Below are 15,632 nucleotides of genomic sequence, written 5' to 3' on the forward strand. Positions count from 1 at the left end.
AAAAACCCAAAATATCTGTGTTTTTTAAAAAAAAATCAAGTTTGTTGGTTTTGAAATCTCTAAAATTTTTCATGCGCGTCTTTTGAAAAATCATTAAAAATCGAATAGTGAGCCGATTTTAAATATTAAAGCTGATTTGGATGAAGAAATTAATGTTCTTCAACGAATTCGAGTAGATGTATCGAGATTTTAATCACAAATTTCATAGATTTCATTCCAAAGTGAAAAATCGGTATGCGGGTAATTTGGCACCCCAATGTAAACATAGTGTTGAAGATACACTATGCTAAGTATTGCATAACCATGCAGCAAAATTAAATTTCACCCGATTTGGGGATAAAAACCCACCTGGTCTGGCAACATTGTTTTTTTCGCCGCATGCTTTTTTGTCAAAGTTGAGTTAATTTACGTAAATAGTTTTTGACTCATAGTCAAAAAATAAATTTTTCAGTAATTCAGGACGATTCTTTTAATTTGAAGAAATAAAAAAATGGGGTGCCAAATTCATACCCAGGCATCTCGGGTACTCGAATTTGAATTGTTTCACTTCTATGCTCAAAGCTCCAAGCCAAATAAAGATTTTTGAAATCGGTTTGCGGGGAAATGTCCGCAATAGATCCCTTCATAAGCTGACGCAATATGAAGAAATTCCGAGCATTGGCCAAGAGCTAAGTCTAAAAAAACAAAATGGGGTACCGAATTTGTACCAGTTCCTCTATAGTGTATTAAATATGATTGTATTGTAGCAAGCTATATACTATTTTTTATGTAAGTTATTATCCTGAATACTTCTCACTTTCCTCTGAGATCTCCCCTTCTCCTTCCAAATGGGGAAAGTGGTCCTAACCCGACCGGTGAAATGAAAGATGTCACAACGCTGACAGTTTGTCAATATGGTTACTTGTTTCTTGCTCTCTTCATTCTAGCGTTTTGGCGAAATATTTCTGACCTGAGGGAAAATTAGTTCAATAATTTTTTAGATTGCGGAGCATTACCTAACAAGGCAATTTTAATTGCTTATGGTATGTTCATCAAAATAAGTAATATAAATTGAACCTACTTGTTACCTCTAGTACACGACTTACCGTTATTTGAAAAAAATCGGGCCGATCCTCAATCTAATCCTGCAAAAGGTGGTCAAAAACCGACCTCCAGTTTTTACTCCGTAATCATTTGACACGTTCTTACCATCAATGGATCGCACAAGCCTGGCTCATCGGGCGGCGCTCACTACCACATTCATTTGATTTTACTATCAGACACTTTTGATTAACTCTATGTATGTGCATGTGCGCGTACCTGTGCAAAGGGCGTTTATGTTAGCATGATGGAGATGAAGTCGACGTTGACCATTAACGTTTGCATTTGTATGTGCACTTTTTGGTCTAACGCCACACGCGTCGCTCTAAGGCTAAGTTTTTCCCACTCTAACATTATCTCCCTTTCGCTCAAGTCCTATCCGCTTACCATGAAACTTTTTATTTCTTTTTTCATTTTTCATACATGCTAACATTATCGTACCCGATCGTATTGTAGGATTTCATAGCATTTCCGGACTTTTAAAGCCATTTTTAACGAACCGGAAGACATCATCTTCGATTTCAAAATGGCATCGGAAAACGATGTTCGTCTTATGCCACCCTACGACCCTTGCACCCAATACCCATATCGTAGGGGTTTTCCATATTTTTAACGTAGGACTACGTCTCTCATTTCTGTACCGGGGACACGAGATCGTGACGCTTGGAGTGCAAGCTTTTGAACGTTAACACGTTGGGCCTCGATTTTTTCTCGCTGTGCTTTCCATTCAGCTCGTATCACGAGCGTTTGCACAATATCAGTGTCGGTCCCAGCTCCCAAAGATACTTATTGTATAGATAGAAAATAGTCAGAAATTCGACTAGAAAGCATTCCAATTTTTTGAAACACCCGAGAACAAACCGTAATTATTTTTATTTTCTTATTTTGTAACTGTCAGTCCCAGTCAGTCAGCGCTTTCCTGCCAAACAAAAAACTCAACGTCGACTCCTAGGGACCGACGCAGGGCTCAACGTGTTAATACCTCTTTGCCGGCTGAACGGAGTGATATGGTAATCACTTTATTCGAAGGACAAAATGTCCGACAGTTATATGATTGTCAATTATTGACCCGAAAACTTGTTTCAATAGCTTAAAGATTGCTTTGAAAACAGGCTATTGAAATCAAGCAAATCTGTAAATAAACGAATGCCCGCTCGAAAATCCACTCAGTTATGATTGCGCAGCAGTTGATGTACGATCGCTGGAATCTGTATGTTTCTCTAACACAGACTTCTAAACCACCTGAACCATTAAGTGTAAAAACTTGTTAGTAGGGGTTTTGGGTCCCGAAAAGATTCTCATAATGGTTGGAGACACCTCCCCCCTTCTGGGAGGGAGGTTTCCCATACAAACAAAACACAAATAAATTTCTGCATAGCTCGAGAACTAATGGAACCAAATTCAGCTTGTGAAGATTTAAAAGCGGCAAGAAATGGTTCTATGATGGTTCTACAAATGAAAATTGGCTACGCATATGCACTGCAGTGAAAAGTGAGATCGAAAAAAAAACGATTACAATGATAAGTTTGTCCAACTGGTGTTTTTTTTTTATTGGAATAACTTTGACGACACTGAGATTCATGTTTCGTTATCGTGAAAATAATGCTAGATTTTCAGACGGAAAATGAAAATGAATCGGCAAATCGTGGTCGTAAAAAACTCGTTACATACTACTGATTTGAGCTGTCTTTATTTTGTTGTATCCCACTCTGACCGTAGATCAATATAACAGTGAGAAAAAATGATTTCTTTTGGAAAAATTTAGAAAGAAAATGGAATACAGTAATAAACAATTTGAAACTGCTTTCGAGCTTGCTAATCTGTTAGAGTTAACTGTTTATCACAACCGTAGATGTCGATTTTTCTTATCCCATTTGTTCATTTATTTAGGCTCATTAGCATTTTAGCTGCAACAAAGTCGGATTAAATCGTGTACATATACATGTTTATGTCATAGATGTCGTTTTTTTTTATCCCATTTTTTCATTTATTTAGGCTCATTAGCATTTTAGCTGCAACAGAGCCGGATTAAATCGTGTACATATACTTGTTTATGATATGTATAAATTGTAAATTACACAGTAGCCATTAGAGTGTATTTAGGAGTATTCCTTCTTCTCTTCTATTGTTCAGTAGACCGGACAGCGGAGACAGTTGATATGATCATTGTTGTGTTATTAATAGCACAACAGTTCGATGTTACTTCCCGTGACAAGCAAAGCTTGCATATGGAAAGAGAGAGATCAGGACTGAATCGATCTCCATCGCTGATGATTATTGCGTGGACGTAGTTATTCTATAACAACACTGACTATCTTTGTGGGTCCTGAATTTTGAACTCACGATCGATCGCTTGGTAGATGAACGTGAATGCTCTAAAGCATTCATATCAAAAAATGAATTTTGGGTGGGACAAAGCTCGCCTGGTCAGCTAGTGATCAATAAGTACAAACAAGTGGCTGGAAGTCGCAGATGTCGAGTTTTAACCAACTCGTCTCTTAGGAGTAGGCAGCACCATCTCAGATTGCACGTTGTGGGCGTATAGACATAGGACTCCTTTTTGAAAAAAAAAACAAACTTATTACTTTTTTCTTTTTTCTTAAATTTTCACAAGAATTTCTAACTAAAAAATATCAAAAATATAAATAAAAATATTTAAATTAAGATTCATTTTTCTCAAAAACGTATTTTTCAATAAAATCGGAATCGGAAAATGGACGCTTCTATAGGAAAAAGTTTTACTAGCAACAACTTTTTCATGTTTTCTTTGAGAAAATTACAACTAATTCTAAGTAAGTCGTTCGAAGTCGAGATAGCAATATAGTATATTCGGCCAAGTTTTAGATAATATTGAAAAAATATAGACTTTTGGCAAAAACACCAACTTCCTATTTCTCATAGATTTCGAAATATATGGCATTATTCCATTGAGACTCTTTAAAAACTATTGTTTTACTCGTAACATTTTTGTGCGTAAATTCTGGTTTGTTTGCAGAACATGTTAATCTTGAAAATTTACACACAAAACTGTTACGAGTGAAGTATTAATAGTAATTTTTCAAAGGAAACATGTTAAAGTTGTTAGAAAAACTTTTCTATCTGCAGAAGTGCTCCTCTACAGGAAAGAAATATTTGGTGCAGCCGGTGTATGGATAACTTGTTGGTTATTGTATGGGCTATTCAGTATTTTTTTTTAATTTAAAAAAAAATGTATTTGAGAAAAACTAATTTTGATTTTAATGAAAAAATATTTAAGTGTTTTTTTCCTAAATTGTTTGATAGCTTTTAATGAAAGCAATTCCATACATTTTATTCGCTGACCAAAATTGTTTAGATATTATAGTTTTCGTCTTAACATTTTTTTGTAATTTTGTGTTCTTTCGAACTTCTTTTGCGAAAATAAAACTAACCTAAAAACTAGAAGACCTAAAAAATTTTAGAAGAACGAACTATTACAAACTGGAAATGAAACGCACTGTAGAATAGAGATGGGCGAGCGCTCACGAGTCGCTCATTTGAACCGGTTCGTCAGAACGAGCGTACGATCCACGGTTCTTTAGAAATGAGCCGCGGTTCAAAAAAGAGTCGCTTTTCGGAAGAGTCTCGGCTTAAAAAAAGCCGCGGTTCAAAAAAGCCGTTCTTTGGGAGAGTCTCGGTTCAAAAAAACCCGCTCTTTGAAAGAGTCTCGGCTAAAAAAAAACCGCGGTTCAAAAAAGAGCCGCTCTTTGAAAGAGTATCGGCTCAAAAATAGCCGCTTTTTGAAAGAGTCTCGGCTAAAAAAAAAGCCGCGGTTCAAAAGAGTCTCGGCTCAAATGAGCCGGCTCGTTTTAATGGACGAGCGGCTCTGAGCCGCTCACTGAAATGAACCGTTTTGCCCACCTCTACTATAATACTTTGTACAACCATTCCTTTTCGAACCGATATAGTGGTTCTCTGATTTCCATGAAAAGTGGTAGTGTTGTTCTTTATCGCAAAATATTGGACCCGTATTTTTTGTTTTTTCGTTAGGGTGACATTTTCATTTTAGGGTGGTCCGAAAAACCACTTTTTTCCACTTTTTTCCAAAAATGAGTTTTTTGAAACGCTCATAACTTTTGAATAACTGAACCGATTTAGATAATTGACATAGCAAATTGAATCCAATGAACTTTTCATTAAAAAAATTGAACTTGCAAAAACAATGGATTGAATTTTTGTAATTATTGATTGTAGTCGTTTTTTATTGTTTTCATGGATTTGGACTACAGGGCGCTATTTTTTTCATATTTTTTTTTTTTTGAAAGCTGAGGACTACTGCATAACATATCTCGATATCAGAGATGCAATTTTTTTCGTTTTTGAGATATTATTCTTCAAAGTTAACCATCGGTCCAAAAATATTTTTTTCCATTTTATCCAAAAATGACTTTTTTCATAAATTCATGACATTTGAACTACTGAACCGAATCAGATGATTGGCATATTGAATCGATGCCAATAAGCTAGCTAGCTTCTTTGAAAAAATATCACACTTGCGCTTTGATTGAATTCTAGTCGGATAGGTCTAGTCTAGTATTGGAATAAGAATATTGAACGAAGACGCCCTCTATCTTTGACCGAAAAAACTATGAAAAACTAATGATTACATAATTACAGAACCAAAAATCCAAATTTTTCGCAAATGTAATATTTTTAAAGAAATCTAAATCGTAAGCTTCAATTTTATATGTCGATCATCTAAATCGGTCTAGTAGTTCAAAAGTTATGAATTTTTGTAGTGGATAAAAGGTGGAAAATTTGTTTTTCGATCCATCGGTTAGCTTAGAAAAATAATATCATATAAAAACGGAAAAAATAGCATCTCTGGTATCGAGATATGTTATGTGAAAAATCCTCAGCTTTCAAGAAAAAATATAAAAAAATATACCCCTCTCTAGTCCAAAGCCATGAAAACAATAAAATAAAAACGACTACAATCAATAATTACGAAAATAAAATCCATTTTTTGTGCTCAATATTTTTTTAATAAAAGGATAGTTCATTGGCTTCAGTTTGATATGTCGATCATCTGAAAAAAAACACGATTTTAGAGCGCCGAAAAAGAATTCTGTTCAGTTTCGTTGTAGAAGCAACAAGTTCATAAGTTTTTCACTGTAAGCGTTCTTTTTACGATCTGTTTTTTTGCAGTTTTTTCAATAAAGTTATTATTATAAAGTTATATACGACTTCTTGCAGAACAATCAGTTCAGACTGAACGAAGAATAAAAACTAACGAAAAAATGAAGTCGCTGTCAAACAGGTGTTTACATTTCATATGTCCGGATTGGCAGACCTTGTATATCAATATAAAATACTGCAGAACGTTGCCATTGTTTTTTTTTAACGAAAACGTGGTGCATTATCTTTCATCTGCTTGGCGAACTTTGGTAAATCATTTTTTTATTTGGGCGGATAATCTACACTCTGCTCCATCAGCAATTGATTCAGTGTCAATTGTAATAAAAACTTATGACCAAAACCAAAATAATTCCTTAGGTAGTAACTCAATGATTTTACAAAGCTGTCGCAAATCTCTAAAACATTCCAAATAATACTGCTTCCTGGATGTCCAATGTCGTTCCATTAAAATGGTTGTAACGACAGAACCGTCAAGTGGTCATTGAAGTGTGCAATTGATCAACTCTCCCTCTGGTAAACATAAACGACAAAAACCTCAACTATTGGATTCTGCGGCTAGATCCAATCCGGTTTTCATTCTTTCCCTCAAACTCACTCGCAGAAGCCTTATGCAATTGGTGCACATGATCTCCTTCAAAGTCATGCGAAATCAGTTCCAAGTACACAGGTCGATGCGTAATTAACCGAGCAAAATGTTCCAATCAAGACTTACCGTCCTGCACGCGAGATGTCTTTTGCGCTGGTTTACAACACTGTTGCAAAACGTCAATTAGAACTGATGCAATAACAAATTGTTCGTCACTTGCACACAAACTGGTTTCTAAGGGTGGGTTCTCACTCCGGCGAGCACAACTCCTCGAGGCAGTCGCGACTGTTTAGAACTAAGGCTACCGACCTTCGGTATCGGATTATATAAAGAGTCCTGGCGGTCGTCGTTTGTTTTCGTTCTGTGCGGATCCACTTGCGGCAGCAATTACCAGACGATGTACTCCGTTATCGGTGATGACCGGCGATACACAGGGGTGGCGGCGATAGCGCGCCCCTGATGGGGCGATGATTTGCAAGATAAGTGTTTTGCCGGTACCAGAGTCGCAATGGACTTCTATTTCAGGCACATAGATACCTCTCGAGAGGTAAAATATGTCAACAGAGTTCAACCACGATACGATCGATCGGTGCGGAACATGGGTTTGATTGTACCGCGAAAAGCTGGCTTCACCCTCTACCGCGTGCGTCAACGTGTTTTGAAATCACTGGAAAATTGACCGATGAACTTTTATTGGACTTATTAACATATACCCATCGGTGGCACCTCTCAATGTCGGTCGAGGGAATGAAGCGATGCATGGTGTTGCAATTCCTTTCACAGCTTACCTTCCCCGAGGTTGCGGAAGTGTCATAGTTCATGATCGTGATCGATCTCAGTGCTACAATCGGATTTGCAACCGCTGGAAGTTCAATGACGATAATTATGTCTGCTTATGCCTGGAATGCGCTCCGTTCTTGAAACAGATACAAAATATCGATAACATATGGTAACTGACACAATATCGCATTTAAGACGTAAGGATGTTGCTTCTTTCGTCCCACTATTCAATTGAACCTAACAGCGGAGACAGTTGATATGAGACTGTATTTGCGTGACCGGAAAAAATCGGGCAGGAAATAAAAGCAACACCGCAGATAACCGCAGAGAAAAAACCCTAATGGCAGTCTACTAGAAATACTCTGATGCTAAAAAACCATCATGGGTTTAAATGTCACACTGAAAAAAGCGTAATTTTTAATATGAATTAATTTTTTGGTAACGAAATTCCTTTTGAGGTCAATGCAATGGAAGCGAGGTCCACATTTAGCGAGGACAAGGAATCGAGGCGGCCCCAAGCCGTTAAGGTGACGCAATCCGAGTCGGCCGCCCACCCGCTGTCGGAAGCGGCAGCCTCTCGCAAGCAAACCCGTGTTTCACTGATTGCCCGGTTAGTTTGAAACATAGGTTACGATCCTTTGGTAGGATCCGAGCTGTAGCGATTGTCGGACGGCATATGGTTACCTGGTGCCCGGTTAATTTGCACCATTATCTGAAGTGATTTCCACTCTTATAGGTATTTTAGTTTGGACATTTAGCTATTTTTAGAAATGTTTGGTTAATGAAAACATTACGCTTTTTGACGTAGGACTACGTCTAACCGGAAGATATAGGGGGTGAAATGGAAATCTAGGCACTGAACAAGTAGGAAAAAATGCAAGATTTGGAACGCTAATAATTCGAGCATTTCTCAATAGATCGCAAAGGTTTTTGCATCAATTGATAGGAAATATATCTACGTATCTATCATAACAAATAACATTTCATTTTTCTTGAGATAAATAATTGAATAATTGTGAAATATCAAGCATTGTCCAATTGCACTATGCGCCCATTTTTGATTGGTCCATTTTGTGCTCCTCAAATCGTACCGTCCAAAACGGGCAACCAGAGCAGCAGCGAAATAGAATGAAGTACGATTGGAAAGGAAAAAGAAAAAAAAAAACGAAACAATGGTCGCAGTCTCACACATGCGTAATTTTCGAGCCAGCCAGTCAGCTTAAAAATCCCCGCTCGGCTGCCGTAACGATCATTCTTTGTGTGGACACCGACTGGACAACATCGTTGCTGGACGAGCTGGATGGCGAGGGATCGAGTGCCTTTCTCGAGGCAAGAGGTCGGAGGTGGTAGCGCTGGAGTAGAGTAGAGTAGAGTTTTCAAAGGGCCTTTCTCAAGGCTAGAGACGAATGAACTGCAAAAGTTTAAAGTCTCTATAATACAAGACCTTCCTTCCTTCTTTCCGTAACGATCATTCTCATCCAAACCGTACACCACATCGGTTCGCATCACAACACATCAACAAACCAACCCAAGCAGCCATGTCTGGACATGGTAAAGGAGGAAAAGTGAAGGGAAAGGCAAAATCCCTCGAACCGTGTTGATCTGGAGTTCCCCGCAAGGGTAGCTAGGCCGAGCACGTTAGTACCAGTGCACCAGTCCACCTTGCCGGCGTTATATAGTTTCGGCCGCCGAAGTGATCGAGTTGGCTGGTAAAGCTGCTCGCGACGATAAGAAAACCCGCATTCAGAACAGAACACATCAAGACAATAACAGGCAGTTGCAGCGAGTGGCGAGTGGCAAACGCAATCGCACAACGGCATCAGGTAGCAGAAGAAAAAAGTTTGTTCTTTATACAAACTGCTTTGGTGGCAAATCCAGAACAAGGCGGCATCGAGGGCGTTCGAAATGGTTTTTGACGTAGGATTACGTCTTTCGGGAACATATTGGGGTACAAATTGAAAATCGAAAATCGAGCACATCGTGAAAATTGTCCAATTTCAACCGCTTATTGCTCAGTCATTCCATGATGGATTGATGAAATTTTTGCGTCAATCGATTTCAGCACTTCATAACAAATTTTATATTGAAAAAAATAATATATGTCATGGAACTAACTATCGAACAATTTAAAAATCTCAACCCCTATCCCAACGGAAATAACCATTTCTGATTGGTTGAAATTGACGACACATGCGGCGGGTCCCTAACAGAGACATCGAAACTAAGCTGCCTGTGGGAAATCGGCATTGCAAATACATGAAAGTAGGGAGATCTTTTGTTCCTACCGAAATGTATTCCCTAACAGAGACATCAAAACCAAGCTGTCTGGAGGAAAACGGCATGGCAACTATATGCAAGTCGGGGGCATTTTTATATTGCAATTAAGGTGAGTGATACGATTAATTCTAGCAAATAAAATTTAATCTTAGAACTTTAATGTTGGTTGCTTCGTGAAATTTTATATCCATGACCGATCGTGTATTGTGAAAAATTTAGCACAACTGTAAGTGTAAACTTGTATATGGAAGCAGTTTTGTTAAAAATGACTTGATATATGAAACGACTTATTTCAATTTTTATAAATAAAAACCAAGGTGTGTTCCCGCTCGAGAACAGGTCGTTTGGTTTAAGCTGTCTGTTTTGTTGTGTTCATTTTCACCCAAGGAAAGTTTATACGGCGTGAAAGATTGGAAAAGTGAAGAAATATTAAAAAAAGTGATTCCCCATATGCTCTACATATAGTATTAGGTGTTGTTAGTCCAATTAAAATTCGCATTGGGTTGAATAAACACTTATTAGGTAAAAATTCTAAAATAAAATTACCTTTTCCATTTCAAATATGTAACATGTTTTCACTGAGGAGAAAAATTGATAATTGTGTTCGGTATTGGTAATTATCTTATATTACATTGGTGAGTTTTTTTTTCTTTATTGCATTCATACATACCAAAGGAGACATCTCGTCTAGGACAGACCTGCATGTTTTCATCTATGTAACTTACAACTGACGAGGCACGCTAGTCATTTCCTACTGGCAAAAATCTCGATCAAATGGTGGCTGACAGAGTACAACGCAACAATATGCCTGTTACTGAGCTTTGTCAATACGTTTTGACCGATCAAGAAGGCGGTAAAATTGTCCATAATGAATTGATGATTGTCGCAGATTGCATTTTATTTTCATCGAGCAAAGCTTCGATTTTCATTCCGGTTGTTGTTTCTTGTATTTACTGAAGTAAATACTATGTCTAACACGCGATAACGTGTGAGAGATTGCAAACCTTTTAGGCAACGGAATATATAATTGACCAAAGCTTGAACAATCTCTACATGCTGAAATAATGAAGAAATTTCTCTTTTCGTTGTAATTTCTGCCCGATATCGAAATTCACGTATTTGAAACTCCGTTTGGACTCATTTATATCCTTTGTTCTTCTCGATGTTTTGGCATTTTATATAATAATGGTATTCAGGTAGCAAAGTGAACAAATGCATCCTGGTAAAAGTGTAAACTTCCATTACATCAGGTGACATGGTATTTCTTGTCTTGACGATCATAGTGCGCTGACTTGTAACATGCTTTGATGGTCAAAACACTGACAAACTATTTAACATCAAAGAGTAAGGAATTTGTTTTGTAGCACGTCGTTTGGTGGTAATGTTGCAATGGTCGTCATAGTAGTCCGAAAATACGCAGTGACTGTGACAAATTGCAGCACTGTTCTAGGATCACAGAGTGCGGTTTTCGTCATATCTCGTTTCAATTCGGTTATCTTCTATCTAATACGCTCCATCCAACGTCTGTTTACCATCCTTCTGTCATCATCACTTGGTAAACACTGATCGAGTGGACAACCAAAGAAAACGGCCACCAAATCGTTATCAAAGAGTTTAACGATGTAATTCTTCAAACATATCCAAAATCAACAGATAGCCTAACGGAATCCTACGTCAACTATGCGGTCGTGTCTCGGACACAACCCTCCTGTGACTTTTTTCTGTGAGGCATTGATACCCAAAAAAATTTTTCCGCGTCGGAGAATTTCTCGTAGGCTGTTTGTGACGTTACACTTTTCTCGCTGCGATTATTTCTGTCGCTTTGACTCGCTTCAGGCTTTTTTCCGGGACTTCTACGTTTATCGTGTTAATATTGTGGAAGTAGCAATCTGTCATTATGGTTATACCAGATAGCAACACAGGTTGTCAAGCAATCAAGCGAACGAAAATCATAACGGAAGAGACACGTTTACTTTTGATTCATTTCATGTTGGCACTTAGTGATTTCCGAATTTTAAAATTAATCGTTCATCAAATAATCTAATATTTTTCAGCTGTATAGCTGTTCAGCTGATACGATTAATCTATTTAAAAAATTCAAAAATCCGATTAATCTTCTCAAAAAACAGCCAGAGAAATAATTTGTACAAATTACTAATATTACTAATTCGTTAGCAATTTACTATAGCTACTATTTGTTACTACAGTTACTACTCTCTGTCCAACTTTTAGAAGACCATGTGATGATCTTGCAGCTTTGTGTCATTGTAAACAAACAATTCAAGTGTGTAGGTATTAGTGTCCACCATACATTGTATGATTTTCATATGTGTGTGTGCAAACGCTGAGCGTAAACGATGTTTTCGTATTTTCAACTGTCAAGTTTCTATAAGACCAGTTACATTTTCGATTGTTTTAGTTGTATTGATCAATTAAATCTGGAAAATGCCGGAGGGAAAAGTGCTCACGAAGAGAGAAGAAAGACAAATCGATGCATTTCACCAAGAAAATATTGGTATCGGAGAAATTGCTCGCCGGATTGGATGATCCCAACAAGTAGTGCTCATTTATTTGGCGAATCCTCAAGGATACGGTAAGAAAGAGAGATCTCCACGTAAATCAAAGCTCTCTGACCGGGATAAGCGAGAAATAGCTAGAACAGGTTCGAATATCTCAACTACTCAACTGCTCGGGTGGCAATTCGTCAAATTTTGGTAAAAAATCCTCACATAAAGAGGTCTTAAAAGGTTAAAACTCCTCCTCTCACACTATGTCACATCGGAAGACGTTTGAGTTTTGCCGAGTTTTGTTTTGAGAACCGACAGTGGGACATGGTATGTTGTGACAAAGAATTGTTCCAAAAGAATACATTTTGCTATAAACCGTAACGAAAAGTTCTTCAATGTATAGGTTATCTTCACTGACGAAAAAAAGTTCAATTTGGATTGTCCACATGGTTTCAAGGTCGTAATTTCGAGAAAATAGAAGAAAATATCGAGAAATCCGTTCAGCAGAATTTGGTAAATAGTATTCCAACACGAATTTTCAAGGTAATTAGTCGAAATGGCAAGGTTACCAATTATTGACATGTAAATCAGCCAATCGTTTTAAATTTTTCATTGATAATAGTTATGAATTCTGAAGTGGTCTTATAGAAACTGGACAGCTGAAATCATCATATTTAAGCACAATAAATAAACAAACAACTCTTTTGAACGAAATTGACGTTAAATATACTTTATTCTAAGCATTCAACAATGTATGAATGTATCTTGTTGAAATTCTAACTGTTTGTGATGCAACGAAATAGAATCAGGGTGGTCTTATAGAAGTTGGACAGAGTGAAGTTGTCCTGGCGAACTTCGTCCGGCTCAAAATTGATTTTTGAAATTAACACTTTCGAACATTCACGTTTTCTTACTTAGCGATTGCTCGTGGGTCCAATCCTAGAAATATTCATTGATTGATTTTCTAATTTGCTTTACACATGGCCATTGTTGCCACATTTTAATCTGTACCAGAGGAATTAAAAATCTTACTCATCTGTACTTTTTCTTCCAAAAACAGGAAGTGGATTATATCTGTGGTATAACCACAAGGGTGACGTAGGACTATCGTTGATTTAGTGATCATTAGTTTTAGTTGCATCTGAATTAATTCTGAATGAATGAATAAATTAATATTTGGGGGAATTCGAAAACGAGAGCGTTTCGTTGAAGGCACAATATTCAGCAAAAGAAGCAATCACACGAAAGTTGTATAATACATAATACATTTCTTGTATTGTGATATAATATGTATTCCATTTCCAATAGACAAAATATCTGTTGCATCAAATAAGTCTCGTTTTCCAGTGCGCGTAGAGCGGGAATTCCTTCTTAAGATTCATTGCACCTCTAATAAATTGCCGAAAGACGTGGTCTTACGTTGATCGCACTTGATTGAAAAATCACAAAACCAAATGTATTTGGTCGCAATATTATATGAATGAAAAACATAATAACCTCTTTCGCTTGAATGTAATTTTCAATTCCAAGGAAACTGGCAGATTATTTTTCAGCAACGATAACATCTTTCCGGAATCTCCTCGAGCCTGGATGGCAACCAAACGAAAATAGCTCCGTACATGTATGTGTGTGTGTGGCGGCTGCTCCGATGTCTCCGATGTTTTTCGATGCTGATACTCTCTTGGTCGCCTTCTCTCCTCCACCTGATGGATCGGCTTTTCTGCGCTCCCTCACAGTTCCAAACAAACTGAATGGGTTTTAGGTCAAGTCAAGCCAGGTAATGAATCCCTCGATCCCTCGCCGTCCAGCTCGTCCAGCTCGTCCATCTCGTTCAGTTCGTTCAGCTCGTTCAGTAACGATGTTGTCTTATCGGTGTCCTCACGAACAATGAATGCATTTCACCACCAGAGTATCGCTTAAGTATGCTTTTTGTCCGTGATTGAATCGAGAGAAGGTGTGGTTTACGATGACAATTTGGAAGCAAACTAGAGGCGAATGAACTCTCTGAGTTTGAAACTTTCAGCGACGATAATCGATTGAAAACTATGTTTTTCGCGATGCGAAACATTTTCCGTTGCGCTCGCATCCAATATTGGATACGAAAATATCCTACTGATGGGGAAGATTAATCTTCAGAAGCTTTCCTGCTAATTGCACTTGACGATAACGATAACATCTTTTCAGATTCTCCTCGATACTCGAAGCCCACCAGTGGTTAATGCTAACTCGATAACCACCTGTTCATTGCTCTTGATTAAAAAAATCACAAAACCAAATGTATTTGGTTGCAGTGTTATATGGATAGAAAACATTTAAATAAACTCTTTCGCATGAATGTATTTTACAATTCCAATGGGAACTGGTAGATTATTTTTCAGCAACGATGACATCTTTCCGGAATCTTCTTGATACTGATGGCAACCAACCGAAAATACTTCCGCGCGTGTATGTGTATGTGTGGTGGCTGCTCCGATGCACCACTCTCCTCCTGATGGATTCCCTTCTGGCACAAACAGGCTCTTGGCTTATCTTTCGAATGAAGTGTTTATCATACTTTTTCTCTCGGTTGTTTAGGGGCTATTAACGCTCAAAATCTCGGTCTCCGGCGTAACGCTTGCGTTTTCGAAACTTTCTTCTTCTTCTTTTTTGTTTTTAAGAGGCTTTAAACTTTGCAGTTCATTCGCCTCTAAACATCGAAACTTTGATTTTACACCCCGGTATAGAAATGAATGACGTAGTCCTACGTCAAAATCTGTACCATCGAAAATATTCGTTGTAGAGAAAAACCCATTTTACTGGCATAAAAACTACTCATTTATTTATTACAAATATCACATTTACATTTCATTCGTCATTCGTGTGTTTGGTTATGTTTATATGTAGTTTTACTGAATCTAGTTTGCATACTATCATTTATTAAAAGTTTCAAGCTGCCGCACCAAGCGATACTACGGCGTAAAAATAATCATGTATCTTAATGTAGCTTTGTTGAAATGTATGAAGTTTCACCCGCGGCAAAAATCTGTATCTGTACTTTTTGAAGAAAATCTGTACTCTGTACCGTACAGAATCTGTACCAAAAATAACGAAAAAATCCGTACCTTTCCAGATAATGTGGACCACGCGTCCTTAGCGTCCTTAGTGTGTTCGAAAGCAAGGTGTTGCGCACCATCTACGGCGAAGTGCAGATGGATGACGGAATGTGGAGAAGGCGAACAACCACCAGCACCAGCTCTGCCGTTCTA

General features: G+C 37.7%; 1 protein-coding gene across 2 annotated transcripts in view; it reads right to left on the reverse strand.

The window, feature by feature from the left end:
- Nucleotides 1-15,632, reverse strand: part of LOC129776655 (neutral ceramidase) — a 71,162-nt gene that overhangs the window by 45,433 nt on the left and 10,097 nt on the right. Inside the window, exon 1 of one of the 2 annotated variants that reach the window (XM_055782424.1) lies at nucleotides 6,950-7,135. The exons of the other annotated variant lie outside the window; for it this stretch is intronic. The gene's annotated coding sequence lies outside the window, so the exon portion shown is untranslated. Of the gene's footprint in view, nucleotides 1-6,949; nucleotides 7,136-15,632 lie in introns of those variants that run through there. 2 annotated transcript variants of the gene reach the window in all.

This window comes from Toxorhynchites rutilus, chromosome 1, assembly GCF_029784135.1.
Source record: "Toxorhynchites rutilus septentrionalis strain SRP chromosome 1, ASM2978413v1, whole genome shotgun sequence".
Classification (NCBI taxonomy): Eukaryota; Metazoa; Arthropoda; class Insecta; order Diptera; family Culicidae; genus Toxorhynchites; species Toxorhynchites rutilus.